This window comes from Phyllostomus hastatus, unplaced genomic scaffold (assembly GCF_019186645.2).
Source record: "Phyllostomus hastatus isolate PE091 unplaced genomic scaffold, TTU_PhHast_1.1 phas_contig_86, whole genome shotgun sequence".
In the NCBI taxonomy this organism is placed as follows: Eukaryota; Metazoa; Chordata; class Mammalia; order Chiroptera; family Phyllostomidae; genus Phyllostomus; species Phyllostomus hastatus.
The window spans coordinates 71383646-71396726 of NW_025333977.1; the positions used below are offsets into that span (position 1 = coordinate 71383646).

Below are 13081 nucleotides of genomic sequence, written 5' to 3' on the forward strand. Positions count from 1 at the left end.
TGGGCATAATTAATTATCAGGATAATACATATTAAAATCACAATGAGCTATAACTATATATTTCAAAAAATGATAAGTTTTTATGTATTGGCAAAGATGTAGAGCATCTAGAAGAAATTGCATTCATTGCTTGTAGGAGTATGAAAATATTTTGGAAAACATTTTGTCAGATTGTTATAAAATGAAACATACATTTAACATATAACCCAGAAGCCCCACTCCTAGGTATTTAAGAGAAAACATGTGTCCACACAGAGATCTGAACAACAATGATCATATGAGCTTCTATCATAATCATTCCAAACCCCAAACCCCAAATATGAACAGATAAATGGCTACACAAGTCATGGTGTATTACAGGATTAAAGAGTATTCAACGACAAAACAACAAACTGACACCTAAAACAACATCAAGGAATCTCAAAAGTCCACAATGAGTCAAAGAATTCAGATACAAAGGAGTATACATATGTTGTATGATTCCATTTGCATTAAATTTTAGAACAGACAAAACTAATTTCTAATGACGGCAGGTGAGTGTTTTCCTGTGGCAAAAGAGTTGAGTACTAAGGGTTATTAGCAAGTGGTTTGGAATAATGAAAATATTCTATATCTTCATTGTGCCAGTGGTGATTACCTAAGTGTATCACGTGTCAACATGTATTATCAGTACAATTAAAATGGGTGAATTTTATCATATTTAAATTATATTTCAGTAATGTTGATTAAAGCAAAAAGGAAAAGGACTCATGGACATGAACAACATAAATGGTAATGGGAAAAAAATTTTAAAAAGGTAAAAGATTTCATTTTTGACAGGAAGAACTTACAAAAACTTCATCTTTGATACCATGATTTGGATAAAATTATTATATCATTATTGGAATTAATTGATTTTCTACTTATAGCATATGATAGCACCACTATCTAACTGGTATCATTTTGCTTTTACAAAGTTTTACAGTTAATGAGGCCAGCCCACTAACAGCTATTATTTCACATTTCATAGGTTTATGAAAATAAGTAAAATTAATTTATAAGCATAATCTTTTGATCTTAATGAAAAGTTATGCTTGATAGAGTTGTACCTCTGTACAGGTTAAATTATTGTCTTTGAGTAATTTTTCTTAAATTAGCTATTCACTTGAAGTGGATGCTGATAATTCTTCAGCAAATTCTGACATCTGGTTTTTCAGTCCACAAAATCACCATGGCTCCAAATGTAGATGGTAAACACTGACAAAAACACATTACAAATTACGTGGGTATCATCGATTTTCTTGAGAAACAGAACTTAAGAGCTTATTTAAAAGAATATACTTTTTTATGCTCATTGTCAATGAAATAGTGTATTGAAAAGCAAACTGAAAAGCATTACTGAATGACAAAAGAAATTGGTACGCAATAAACTTCCATTGCGGTTGTGGTGTGCAGAGGCTTAGACTGCTCTTCATAGAGCAGAATGGCTCAGCCTCTGTTTCCCGCACATATTTTATAGACACATTTTCCACAAACCCTGCTAAATGGTAGTGGGGCGACTTCTTGAGTTTCTCTTGGTGAAGTCCAGGGCCTGCTTTGAGGGTGTGTGACTCAAATGTTGGCACAGGGCCTTTCTCTCAGAAGGGCCCTGTGCTTGGTTTAAAATTCTGTTGTTGGCTTCTTGAAAGGCTTAATAAATTTATCTTTGGAATTGTGTTCTGTAAGTGAACTCTGAGGGATTAATGAAGCATGTGCATGAGCAGAGGAGTAATAAATAACAAAATGAGATTAAAGAAAATAAAAGCAATGCATTTCTAAATGTGGCAGAAAATTTTGTTAAAGTTTTTTTCCTAGTCATGAGTACCAGTTGGCTTTTATTTCCACAGGCTGAGGCATAGTTCAAAGGATATTTTTAAATTCTGGTAATGCTGGTTTTCCCTGAGTCTGAAGTGTCCTCACTATTTTGGGGGTATAGCTGTTTTAAGGATTATAATGCAGTTGCATATTTTATATGTGACCCTTCATTCATGCTATAAAAGCATTGTCATGTTGGACACAACCTGGCCAGTTTTTCAGAGAATATTTATCTGTTCCTAGCATTAATTTTTAAAAAATCAAAACTGATATTTTAAATTATAAAAACACCACTTATTTATTGTCAAAAATAATACAGAAATATATGAAACAAAAAATTGGTGAGTAATACTCTTACCCCTCTCGACTTCACAATCTGCTTCCTAGGAGCCATAATTACTGGTTCTGTGTTGATTTTTGGGGAATATATCTGTGTGTGTCTCATCTCATCCTTAACTTGCTTTTTTACTTTCAACAACATATTGCAACTATCCTTCTATGTTTATATTTATCTTATAGATAGATAGATTCTAAATATAGATCTACAGAATATAGATGCTATATTTTTATGAATATGTTACAAATTTTTAAACCAACCCCAAATTGGTTATTTCCAAATTTTCAAAATTTAAATGACTTGCAATGAACAGATTTTTATTTATATCCACCATTTATAATAAGCTTTAAGGGCATACAAGAAGACATAAGTACATGAAATGGATTTTTTTTGGAATTATTAGCTACATTATGACAACCATTCACCCTGCTTATACATCCTGCCAAGACTAGCTAAGAATTACTGCTTTAGGCTAACCCACTAGATCTGAAAACAAGGGTTCTGCTGCAGTTGTTCTTAACACTAAGTATGATAATGACAGGGATAATAATGTGTTTACTTTGGTTGTTGCAAGTGCTTGTCATTAAAAGCTGGCTTCTGTGTTCCCCTTTCTAAAATTAGTGCCTTAGGACAAAAGATCAGAAAGACTCTTGCGGAGCTGTCCTAAAAGTGTTCGTTGAGCAGTAGGAAAAGCTTGTCTTTCAGCACCTGAGGCTTCAGCACTTTTATTGAAAAGTAAGATGATAAGGATTGCAGCCTAAAAGGTGTTCTTCCCTAAGGCTCCCACACAACTTCAGATTCCACACACACTGAAGCACTCATTAAGGTTGCCACTGTGACATATGCCTGGAAGGAGGGGATCGACAGTTATTTTCATTAATGTGAGTTGACAGTTTGGATTTTGACTTTTGTGATGGTGTTGCTTTGATAGTTAGCACAGTGTAACAGTCATCCTTTCCCCACAGTTTCACTTTCTAAGCTTCTGTTACCATGGTCAACTGTGGTCTGAAAATATTAAATAAAAAATTCCAGAAACAAGCAATTTGTAATTTTTAAATTTCATGCCATTCTGAGTAGTGGGATGGAATCTAACGCTGTCCCACTCTGTCCTACCCTGGACATAAATTACCCCTTGTCCAGAGTATCCTCACTGTGCATGCTCCCCACCTATCAGTCACTATGTAGCCTTCTTGGTTATCAGATCTGTTGTGAGAGAGAGAGAAAGCCAGTACATGAGCACATTCACATAAATTTTATTACAGTTTATTGTTGTAATTTTCTATTTTTATCAATTATTGTTGTTAATCTCTTAATGTACCAAATACATAAATTAAACTTTATCATGGGTATGTGTAGGAAACAAACATAGTATATATAGGGTTCGGGACTATCTGTGGTTTCTGGCCTCCACCTGAAACATACCCCTGTGGATAAAGGGGTGGGGGCTGCTGCACCCTCCAGGTGCTCCCTGCCACCACTCATTTATAGACTGCATCTGTGTCCCACAGCCCCGGCTTTGTGCTTCCTCTGACCATAACCCTGCCCTCCCTCTTCCCATCCTGGGATGAGCCATTATCTCTAGCCCTACTTCGTATCAAGGGATCCAAGGAAACTTTTGTTCTGTGTGGGTAATTGGCATGTTTTTTTCTGACATCAGTTTGAAATCTCAATAATTTTGCAAGCTTCCTCACACGTCAATCTGCCTGCTGATTTCAGTTCTGCTGAGAATTCTTTTTTCTGACTTTTTCTCTTAGCATTTCTCTAGAGTCAATCTTTACTCCTTGAACTTTTAATTAGTATCAAAGAAAAACAAAATCAGGCTTAGATAAGGAGAGATTTTATTGCAAGAGGGAGGAAGGAGACTATTGCAATAGGGAGAATACGTGGGCCATAAGCTCTGCAAGCATCTCAAAGACTAGTGAGAAAAGGGCTTTACTTTTAGAGGAAGCAAGGCTATAAAGAACCAGGTTGGGAAATGGGATGAGTGAGAATGGCTGTGAAAAGACAGTAGTAGATCAGAGACTGTTATCCTGAGGTTAGTTAGTATATTCTCAGCAGGGGAATTAAGGGGTGGAGGGATCAAGCAAAATGGTAAAAGGACTCATGAACATGGATGACGGTGTGTGATTGTAAGGGGAGGGAGGAATAAGGGGGTAAATTTTAATGGGAAAAAATACAATAAAAAAAAAGAGGTTCTATACTGGCTCAGGCTGAATGTAGATCAAAAGCAAGTGGCCTGGAGGAAGGAAATGTAACCGCTATAGAGTAAACAAGTATTTTATTCTAACTTGTTAGTGGGGATGAAACAGCTAATCATTAGGAAGCAAAGAATGGGAATTTGGAGGATTTGTGTCTAGTTTATCATCGGTGGACAAGAGGAGGCACCTATGCGTCTTATCTAAGTCATATGAGGAATGATATTTCTTTGCAATAAGACATTTTCTGGAGCACAAAAAATAGAGTAATTTTTTTGGAACACAAAAGGTAATTTCTTTACCTGTACTGCTTTCCAGGATCACAGTGTTAAGGCAGATTTCAGCATTGTCATCGGTTACCCTCATTCCTTTCTCTGCAGTCTGACTTACTTCCAAAATGTGCTTCCTGATTCCTTAATGCCTGTATAGATCCACTAGGTTTTTTTTTTAATCTCTCTCAGCTCTTGTCTTGTCTTACATATTTTTTTCTTTAAAAGTTTTGTTGCTATTATTAAAAAATACTTTAACTTATAAAAGTAAGTAAAATCTCCAAAAATATAGAAGATTATTTACCACTTCACCTCATATCTCTAAATATATTCATTCTCCAAAACATACCCCATTTATATAAGAATATAGAAAAATAAAACTTGATTTTGAAAAATGATCTTATATTATAATTTGAGAGGGTAACCTCCAAAAAACCAGAATTGTCTCTGGAGGGCAGGCCCCTTGTAGTACAGGCTCCTGCTACTAGGTGAGTGTTCTGGTGTTACAGAAAAGTGACTCAGACGGCGTCGGAGTTTGCTGGAGTTTTATTCATGCATGGGGACCCAGAGGAGATCATCTCCAAATTCTGGGCTCTGAGCTCAGGCTGGGGCTGGCTTATATTCTTGTTACAAAGGCAGAAGGAGGAAGGGGAAGGAGTACAGCTGCTGAAAGCGGGCATATGGAAGCAAAAAGCAGAGGTTAGTGTATGACCTTGAGATAACTGCTTATTTGGGAATGGCTGCTGTCTGAGAATGGCTGCTGTCCAGCTTCTATCTAAGAATGGCTACTGCTCAGCTATGTCCTGTCACACTAGGAACCCATCTGTATGAGTGAACTAGCTGGTATTGTTGTGAGAGGCTTTATGTGAATTTTTTTTTAAGACTCTTTCAATGTGTTTGCTCATTTCATAAGGGGAGATGTATGAAGCACTTGCCCACTCTGCACTGAATGTTCAGCAGTTTTTGATCAAAACAGCATGAATCCTCATGGCCCACTCTCCCTATTTACCCAATGTCACTCCTAGCAAATTGTTTTACTTCCCCAGATAAAAAAAGTCATTAACATTTTTTTTATTGTTGTTCAAGTACAGTTAGTTGTCTCCATTTTTACCCTATCATCCCTCCAACCCCACTTATCCCAGCTTCCCACCCGTGAACCTACCCCCTTTGGTTTTGTTCATGTGTCTTTTATACATGTTCCTTAATGGTCCTTCCCCTATTTTCCTCCATTATTCCTCTTCCCCTTCCTCTTTTGTTACTGTCAGTCTGTTCTTTATTTCAGTGTCTTTGGTTATATTTTGCTTGCTTGTTTGTTTTGTTGATTACGTTCCTCTTATAGGCGCAATCATGTGGTGTTTGTTTTTTAACTGCCTGACTTATTTCACTTAGCATAATGCTCTCCAGTTCCATCCATGCTGTTGTGAAGAGTAGGAGGTCCTCCTTTCTTTCTGCTGCATAGTATTCCATTGTGTAAATGTGCCATAATTTTTTTATGCACTCATTTACTGATGGGCACTTAGGTTGCTTCCAGCACTTGGCTGTTGTAAATTGTGCTGCTATGGACATTGGGGTACATAGGTTCTTTTGGATTGGTGTTTCAGAGTTTTTAGGATATAATCCTAGCAGTCGAATTGCTGGGTCAAAAAGCAGATCCATTTTGAGTTTGCTGAGGAAATTCTGTACTGTTTCCCAGAGTGGTTGTACCAGTCTGCATTCCCACCAACAGTGTGCTACGGTTCCCTTTTCTCCACATTCTCTCCAACACTTGTTTGTTGATTTGTTTATGATGGTCATTCTCACAGGTGTGAAATGGTATCTCATTGTGGTTTTAATCTGCATCTCTCTGATGGCTAGTGGTGCTGAGCATCATTTCATATGTGTCTGGGCCCTCTGTATGTCCTCCTTGGACAAGAGAAGTGACCAAGGAGAAAAAAGTCCTTTTTAAAGGGAAAATTTTTGTCAGTGTGGAAGAGATGAAACAAAAAAACAGCAGAAACACTAAAAGGCATAAAATCGACAAGTTCAAAAACTGTATTGAACAGTGGAAAAAACATCTCATTAGGTGTACTGCATCAAATTGAGAGTACTTTGAAGGTGAGTGAATTTTAAACATATAAGAATAAATACACAGTTTTTCATAAATAAATTCTTGTTTTGGGAATCCCCCCATGTATTTTCTGTGATGTTAAACATTTTCATTAAGCAAGATATGCATTTGATTTACTCCCTGAACTCCATGGGTAACTCTGAATAAAGGCACCTTTGTAGCCAAATGCTCCATGAGGTTTTTAGGACTTTGCTTTCTCCTGTGTTTAGGTTCTGCTTTGCTTTACTTGGCTTCATTTTACCAAATGATGAGAAAGATGGCCACTAGCAATCCAAACCTGCATTCTAGTTAAAGAAAACCTCGAGATATTTTTCTTCAGTTAAATTCCAGGCTTTGATCTCATCATCTCCAACTGAACCAAAGGTTCCTCCCTAAGGAAATTGAACAGCCCCAGATACATCCTAACATGTGCTGAGTCCCACAGTATAGCAGCCAGATGGCCTCAGTCCTCTGAAATGACACCATGAGACTGGCCATCTGGCTGTTACATTGTGGGACTTTTGCCTAGGAGAAGTTCATTTAGCTGGTAAAGTTTGATATCCTGTGCTCTGTGAAATCTTTTTTATAGAAACTTTCAATTTATCTCCTATTTTTTAACCTCACTTCTTACCTTTGGCTTCTTAAGCACTTGACATTTCTGAGTGGGAAAGCCTCCTGGGATTCTGCAGTGAAAGAGGTTTTCTCTTATCTGTGTGTCCTTCCCCAAGTACCAGGCCATGTTTCTTTTGGCCCGTTCCTCCTCTTTACACCTACGTGCACTCATGTTCTAGAGGATTCTTAAAATTTATTCACTACTGATGCTCCTCCCCTAACCTCATTCTCTTGATTGATATTTATAACTTTTTAAATCCTGTAGCTTTATTTACTGAGATCTTGGGAGAGTAAGGAGATAATGTTGGTCAGTGTTTGAATCAAAGGTGTCCCAAACACAAAATGTTTGGTGTTTTAAAGCTTTGTCTTTGGACATCCACTGTCTACCTGAAAATGTGAAAGTTGAAAATATGATCCTCATAATACACTTTAAGTGTATTCATTTAGGGCTTCAGAGCAGAAAATTGCAAATGAAAGTTATTATTTATTCATTTTACATAAAATATATAAGAATCTGTGGTTTATATTGAACATTGATATCATTTGATATCCTATGTGAACATTCACCAAATTCACAAGATTCTGGAGCCTGAGAGGTTTTGCTGCTCACTTTCTCATTACAACGTTCTCATCATGAAAGAAGCAATGCACTCACAGTGAGATGTCTTCTATTGGGGGAAGTTTTTACTATGCTCTTTAAGTTATAAGATTTGAACATCTTATTCAACACCTTTTAGCTTCAGTTTCCTGGAGTGGTTGAATTTTAAAAAGTCATTTTTAAAGTCCTTTTATCACTAGAATTTCATATTTCTCTAATTCTGAATAAGGTAGCACTCTACAGTCCAGACAAATGTCAAGAATTGTGCCAATGTCTGGCACACAGTGTGTGTGCAATGCATTTTTCTGAATGAAAACTACTGGAATTTGAATTTACATTCACTCATTGAATCAATCAATGACCAAGTATTTACAGATACCTTCCTGTGCCAGATACAACTCTAGGTTGGGGATGAAGCAGTGACTAGACAGAGCATGAGGCTCTGTCCTCATGAAACATGCACTCTAGTGGTAAAAGACAGATAATAAAAAAATAAGAAAATCTGTAATCAAAATGATGGTGACAGGCTCTATAAGGTAACTAAATAAGGTAAGCATATCTTGGCAGATGGTTGCACTACTTGAGATGGAATGCCTAGTAAAGGCATCTCATGTGAGGTGATAACTCATAAGAGCCTGCTGAAAGCAGAGCTGAGAGAGAATTTTTCAGGTAGAGGGAACAGTTAGTGCAAAGATGTTGAGGTAGAAACATTTAGAGTGTTGAGAAAATGAATGGAACCTCTGGAGTCTATGGTGAAGGAGAGGTTGGAAAGGTAGGTAGGAGACCAAATGTATGAATTTTTAGATTTTACTCTAGGTTTTAATGTGACTCAGAAGAATTGTAAGGTACACAATAGTAGGAACTAATTATTCTAAAATAAATTATAACCTCCTCTCTGCTGTGGAATGGACTCAACCACTCTATTTACATTATAGCTTACCCTCATATGGCATTTCCCACTGCCTTTATTTGCTTAATTTTTCTCCTTAGCACTAATCACCATCTGGCATTACATATATATATATATAATATATATAATATATATATGTAAAAATATATTTTTTAAGGTAGGATTCTTTTTTTGATAACATTTTTTAAATTTTAATTATATATTTATATTTTGTTTATTATCTGCCATTCCCACTAGAATGAAGTTTTCTAATGACTGGATTTTTGTCATTTCCTGTATCATCAGCTGATAGAAAAGTCCCTAGCACATAGTATAATTTTAATACATATTATTTCATTGTTAGTGTACAAAAATGCTATCAATTTCTGAATATAGACTTTGTATCCTGCTATTTGGCCAAATTTGCTTATTAGGTCATATAATAGGGTTAGACTATAGGGTTTTCTATGTACACTGTCCAGTCATCTGCAAATAATGATGGTTTTTCTTCCTCCTTTCCAATTTGGATCCCTTTTATTTCTTTTCCTTGTCTGATCACTGTGGCTAGAACTTCCAGAACCATACTGAATAGAAGTGGTGAAAGCAGATACACTTGTCTTGTTCCTGATCTTAGTGGGAAAGGTTTTAGTTTTTGCCTGTTGATTATAATGTTGGCTGTAGGTTTCTTGTATATGCCTTTTATTATGTTGAGGTATGCTCCCTCTACTCCCACTTTGTTGAGTGCTTTTATCAAAAATGGGTGCTGGATTTTATCAAATTCTTTTTCAGCACCTGTTGATATGATCATGTGATTTTTGTCCCTCATTTTGTTTATGTGATGTATTATGTTTATTGATTTGCAGATATTGTACCATCTTTGCATCCCTGGGATAAATCTCACTTGAATCATGGTGTGTGATCCTTTTAATGTATTTCTGAATCTGGGCTACCAGTATCTTGTTGAGGATTTTAGCATCTATGATCATTGGAGATATTGGCCTGTAGTTTTCTTTCTTTGTTGTGTCTTTACTTTGTTTTGGAATTAGGATGATACTGGTCTTGTAAAAAGTGTTTGGGAGTCTTCCCTGTTCTTGAATGTTTTTTGAAATAGTTTGAGAAGAATAGGAGGATTCTCTCTAGTTCTTCCTTTAAAGTTTAGTAAAATTCACCTGTGAAATTATACAGTCCAGGGCTTTTGTGCGCCAGGAGAATTTTGATTACCAATTCAATTTCAATAGTTGTTATCAGTCTATTCAGGCTTTCTGGGTTTTTTTGATTCATCTTTGGAAGATAGTATGTTTCTAGTAATTTGTCCATTTTGCCCAGGTTGTCCAATTTCTTGGCACATAGTTGTTCATAGCAATTTCTTACAATACTTTGTATTTCTGTGATATCAGTTGTAACTTCACCTCTTTCATTTCTAATTTTATTTATATGGGTCCTCTCTATTTTTTTCTTGATGAGTCTGGTTAAAGTTTTGCCAATTTTGTATATCTTTTCAAAGAGCCAGCTCCTGAATTATTATTCCTTTGAATTGTTCCTTTTAGTCTCCATGTCATTTATTTCTGCCCTGATCTTGGTTATTTCCTTCCTTCTACTCAATTGGGGCCTTTTTTGCTGTTGTTGTAGGGTTAGGTTGTTTATTTGAGATTTTTATGTCTTTTTTAGATAGGCCTGTATTGCTATGAACTTCCCTCTAAGTACTGTCTTTGATGTGTCTCATAGCTTTAGGTTTGTTGTGTGTTCATTTTCATGTTTCCATATCCTTTTTGATTTCTTCCTTGATCTCATTGTTGACCTATTAATTATTTAATAACATGTTATTCAGTCTCCATGTATTTGAATGTTGTTGAGTTTTTTTTTCTTGAGGTTGGTTTCTAGTTTCAATGCATTTTGATCCATGCACATGCTTGATATGGTTTCAATTTTCTTGAATTTGTTGAGGCTTGTTTTGTGTCCTATCATGTGGTCAGGTGGTCTATCATTGAAAATGTTCCATGTGCATTTGAAAAGAATGTACACTTTGCTTCTTTGAGGTGAAAGTTGCTGTATATATATCAATTAAGTTCATTTGATGTAGAGCATTGTTCAGTGCCACAGTATCCTTGTTAATTCCTTATTTGGAAGATCTATCCACTGTTGACAGTGGGGCGTTAAAATCCCCTAGGATGACTGTGTTGTTGTCAATATCTTTTTTTGAATTAATCAATGGATATTTTGGTGGGGAGGGACTGGTCTTAAGTAGAGCAGTAGGATCAGATAGGAAAGCCACGTGGGCACACTTGCAGCTCTCTTGCACTTCTGCAGTCACCTGGATCACAAGCATCCCAGGAATCAGCTAGGGAAGCCCATTTGTGTAAGTAGGATCCAGGAAATAAAACCAATCTGAGGTTTCAATACCTAGGTCGCTGAGAGGTCCCTTCCTGGTGACTTTAGGGCAGGTTGTGTAACCAGCCACACAGGGCCACCAAGGGACCAGGGGAGCAGAATACCACTCTGGGTACTCCCAGAGTGGTATAGAGCAGCCACTGCTAGGGAACTCTTTAAATGATGAACAAATAAAATTTGCAAATAAATGATTTTTAACCAAGAACATATTTACCAGCTGATATCCTCTTCAATATCCAAGGACCTCTAGGACATGCTGGCTACCTTTGCTCCAAGGCTGCCTATCCTGAGATCCAGGCTGGCTATTTCAACCCTGTTTTTCAGGTGCTCATCCAGTGGGACTTTTTGTTCAACACCAGCCATTGTGTAATCAGTCAGATAAAGGTGCTGGGATATCATGCATCCCAGCACCAGCACTCCAGTGGATTGTCCACCAAGGTTGGAATATTTAAATCAGATAGATCAGATACAGATTCATCAGCAAATTGAGCTTCTGGAAGTCTTAACAACTTTTGAAAATAGTAAAAAATATGAAATTAACAACATCCTTGCATGGAGGATGTACTTTGCAGTGGAGGATAGTAATGTTTTGTACCTGAAATTACTGTGGGGCTTCTAAGCCTTTTGCTGTGAGGGCTCCTGATAATATGGGCAAAGAAGTCATAACTCCGGACAGACCACTAAGGTGTGCCAGTGGTTATTGTCCCTGCAGCTCTCAATGAGCAGTCTCTATCTCTCCAGAAGATAGAAATCCATGCTCCTCCTGGTGTACCAGTAGGTTATATAACTCAGAAGTGGTACCCATGCCTGCCAAAATTTACAGTTCAAATATAGAGGAGAGAGGATGCACTAAAAATTATTGGCCTATATCTTATGTCCAGCTGTTGTGAAGATATTGATTTTGAGATTAAATATCTTGAAGAAAATGTGGTTGGCAAGATTTCCCAGCAGTGGCTGGTTTTGTAATTTATAGATGCCAATAGCTTTGAGATCCAGTTCCCTTTAGATCCTGATGTGAAAGTGAAAGCTGTGATGTGTGTTGTGTGTCTCCCCGTTGACTTCATGGTTTTTGAAATGAGTGGAGGCAAAGACCAGAGATCAGCAGGACTGTGGTAATAGATTAATAAAAGCCTCCTAAAAAATATAAAAGAACCCATGTGGGGGATAAATGGTGTTTTAGACAAAAGTGGTAAAAATGGAGATGGAGAGAAGAGAATTTCAAACTTTATTTTGAAGGTATAATTGATGGTATTTGCTGCTGGGTTGAATTTGAGAAAAGTGGGAAATGTGAGGATTCAAGAATGGCTTCCTAAGTTTTTATCTAGCAACTGCATAAGATAACATTATTTTCTGAAATGGGAAGGGGAAGGGGAGAAGCATGCTTTGGGAAAGAAGTTAGTGGGAATTAAGATGGTCATTCAATAGCCAAGTGGAAATGTCAGCTACAAAATGGGCTCTATCTTGTACTCAGAGGAGAGGTCTTTGGGAGATATAAGTTTGGTAGTTATCAGCATCAAGATAGCATATAAAGCTAAAGATGTTGTAATTGCACAGGAGAAATGTCCAGACTGAGAAATTTAGAGGGCTCAGGACTAAGAAATGAGTCATTGATATTTAGGCAAGGGCATCGAAGGAGATGGAGAAGGATGCTTGGATATCGTGAGATTGCACAGGGCTATGTCGTGGAAGGGCAGCAATAGGGGTGAGTCAAGAAAGACATAAACAGCTTTGTTCACTGCAGCTAAGAGGCAATAAGATGAGGGCACAGAAGTGTCCACTGGTTCTTGAAAAGAGCAAGTGAATTTTGGTGCTAGGAATAAAAGCCAGATTAGAGATGGTTGAAAGTGAGTCATAATTAAGGAAGAAAACAACTT

At 36.9% G+C, this 13081-nt stretch overlaps 1 pseudogene; it reads left to right on the forward strand.

The window, feature by feature from the left end:
- Window positions 1-523: 523 nt before the first annotated feature.
- On the forward strand, window positions 524-12323 carry LOC123827415 (annotated as a pseudogene).
- Window positions 12324-13081: the final 758 nt, after the last annotated feature.